This window comes from Otolemur garnettii, unplaced genomic scaffold, assembly GCF_000181295.1.
Source record: "Otolemur garnettii isolate 467f Iridium unplaced genomic scaffold, OtoGar3 scaffold00007, whole genome shotgun sequence".
NCBI lineage: Eukaryota > Metazoa > Chordata > Mammalia > Primates > Galagidae > Otolemur > Otolemur garnettii.
In genome coordinates, this window is record NW_003852402.1 from 511,263 (window position 1) to 514,563 (window position 3,301).

Genomic DNA, 3,301 nt, shown 5'->3' on the forward strand with positions numbered 1-3,301 from the left:
CTGTTGGTTTACTGGGTACCTCTGGGGCTGCCTGTCTGTTGCTGCTCTACCACCCCCTGGAGGGGCACAAGGTAGTGGTACATTGCTGGACCCCACCGGGCACTATGCTGGAGTGCCCATGTTCTGACCTTGTGTTCTCAGGACCTGTTCCTCCTTTCCAAGTCCAGGTGAAAGCATCACACAGCAGGGCTTAGTCCCTCCAGAAGACAGGGCCTTGAGTCCCATTGATTGTGGCCATGGGGCACAGGGGCATCTGCCTCTCTATCCTGTGAGGCACTCCTCAAGACACACGGAGGAGTGAGACTCTTGCTGATGGGGGAGTGGGCTGTCCAGGAACTGTCCATGGGAGAGGGAGTTGCTCCCAAGCCCATGAATGTGCTGAATGCCAGGACTACAGCAGCAGGCAAGACAGATGGGGCTCTCTCAAGGGCTGCCCTGTATGCCAAGAATCCCAGCCCAAGCAGGAAGGGCTCTGGTGGTCTATGAGGAGGAGGTGAGTGTGTAGTTTCAAATGTGGCTGGATCCAAATGCACCCATCTTGGGTTCTGTCTGTCTGAACTGCTTCTCAGCCTACACTGGGTCACCCTCCGGCAGCCGGCACTGGGCACGCCATGTCTGAGAACCTCTTGATGGGCAAGGCTTCCAGTGATCATGGGCCCCCAGACTGGGGCAGCTCCATCTAAGTCACAGGGAAAAGGGGTAGTTGTCTCTCCCCCAAGAAGGAAGTAAAAAGCAAATGTCAAATGACTGACATCCCAGCTCCCAGGAACACTTAGCAGCTGAACACTTCTGCTGCTCAGGCAAAGCACAGGGGCAGGACAGCCTGGGTGTGCAGAGCTGGGGGTCTGGGAGGAGCAGGGAACCTAGAGTCCTGGCTTTCAGACCAGATCTTTGCAGACCACCTCTGCCCTTCCCCACAAGGCAGTCAGGAGAGAAGGGAAGTGTCAAGGAGAGTAGAAATTAGACACATGTTGAGGTACATGGGGGTGAGCAGGTCAGCCCCAGTGGGCAGAATGACTGAAGACGAGGGGTGACCACCCTTCCTGCAATGGGAGAAGGGAGGTGGGCAGCCCAAGGCCACATCCTGCTTGCACCATCATCACCTGGACCTTGTGTGAGTGAGGCCAGGCCTGTCTTTTAGGAAGTTCATCCTGAGTACCAGAAGGGACACAACCAGGGCTAAGAGGGAGCAGAGATTATCAGTTGGGGAGCAGACATGGAGAGAAGAGGTGGGGTGTTGATATTTATGTATGACAACAGATCACAGCCAAGGGTGGAAGGAGGCTCCTCCACTGTAGCCCCCTACCACATCTGCCCTGCTGACCACTGCCTCATTCCTGCCCCCCGCATCATGACCTCCCTACAGTTCTGGACTCAGCTCAGCTATCCTGCTTCTTCTTTTTTTTTTTTTTGAGACAGAGCCTCAAGCTGTCCCCCTGGGTAGAGTGCTATGGCTTCACTGCTCACAGCAACCTTCAACTCCTGGGCTCAAGTGAGTCTCCTGCCTCTGCCTCCCAAGTAGCTGGGACCACAGGCGCCCGCCACAATGCCCAGCTGTTTTTTGGTTGCAGCCATTATTGTTTGGCCGGTCCGGGCTGGATTCGAACCTGCCACCTTAGGCGTATGTGGCTGGTGCCTTAGCCGCTTGAGCCACAGCTATCCTGCTGCTTACAGTGGGGCCTCCTGCACTACCCACCTGAAACTTGCAGTGGTCACTCCCCTGCAGTATTAGGACCATACTGCCCCAGAAAGCAGTACAGAGGTGGGGGTGGGGTGGGGGGAGCCATGAAGGCACACTAGGGGTTCCCATGAGAGGTCTTCTCATGATCCCAGAGTGGGGCTGGGCCTACCTGCCTGCAGGAAGCCCCTGGGCTTCTGTCAGCACTGACTGACCACTCACCTATGGGGGCTCCCAGTGGGTCAGCAAATACCTCCCCACCCCTGAGGAGAAGGAAGGCAGCCACACTGCCTCCTCCCACCCACCCCTTGCCTTCCCCCAGCTCCCTAGTTGCTATGAGAACCACCTGCCCTGCCCAGGCCACAGTACAGACAAAGGCCCCCCCTCCCCCCCCAGGCCCTAGTTCCCACAGCCCCAGGCTCCCTTCTGCCTTCTTCCTTTAGCTGAAGCTCCATTAACTCTACACAAAATCTCAGCCTGCCTTGGTCCCCATAAAAGACAGCTTGGAGGGCAGAGATGGTTGGGCAGGAAGGGCTTCAGGAGTGGAGACTCCTGCATCCTAGTCATCAGGGCCACCTTCAGGCTCAAGCCAGGCCCTAGGTCAGAAACCAGCTTGCAGAGGGGAAACTGAGGCCCAGAGTGGCTCGAGGCTGGGACTCTGATTCATCAACAAATGTGTGCCATTGCCCATTTCTGCCTGGACATGTTTTAGTTCGGTTCCCAATAAAGTAAACTTTCATTGCTGACCACCACCCTACACTGACCACCTCCTTAAGTTGACCTAATTTTCACAGGCTGGATACACGCCATGTGTACTAAGGTCTAGTTATATTTGCCACCTCATTTATGTTAACCAGTTTGTTACAGTCCCCTTGTGTGGTCAACTTAGAGAGGTTCTAGTATATTTAAAAACCAGGAGATTGGGCCAGGTGCAATGGCTCACCCCTGCAATCCCAGCACTCTGGGAGACTGAGGCAGGTGGATTGCTTGAGCTCATGAGATAAGACCAGCCTGAGCAAGAGCTGGCCAGGCGTGTATCCAGCCTGTGACAATTAGGTCAACTTGAGGTGGTCAGTGTAAGGTGGTGGTCAGCAATGAAGGTTTACTTTATTGGGAACCAAACTAAAACATGTCCAGGCAGAAATGGGCAATGGGATGCATTTGTTGATGAATCAGATTCCCATCTCCCAAAATAGCAGGGCACTGTGGAGGGTGCCTGTAGTCTCAGCTACTAAGGAGGCTGAAGCAAGAGAATTGCCTAAGCCCAAGAGTTGGAGGTTGCTGTGAGCTATGACATGACTGCATTCTACTGAGGGCGACAAAGTGAGACTCTAAAACAAACAAACAAAAAACCTTGTTCTTATACCCTCAATGAATCCCCAACAATAAATTAAAAAAAAAAAAAAGGCTCAGTGCCTGTGGCTCAAATGGCTAAGGCACCAGCCACATACACCTAAGGTGGCAGGTTTGAATCCAGCCGGGCCAGCCAAACAATGATGGCTGCAACCAAAAAATAGCCGGGCGTTGTGGCTAGCACCTCTGGTTCCAGCTACTTGGGAGGCTGAGGCAGGAGACTCGCTTGAGCCCAGGAGGTGGAGGTTGCTGTGAGCTGTGATGCCACAG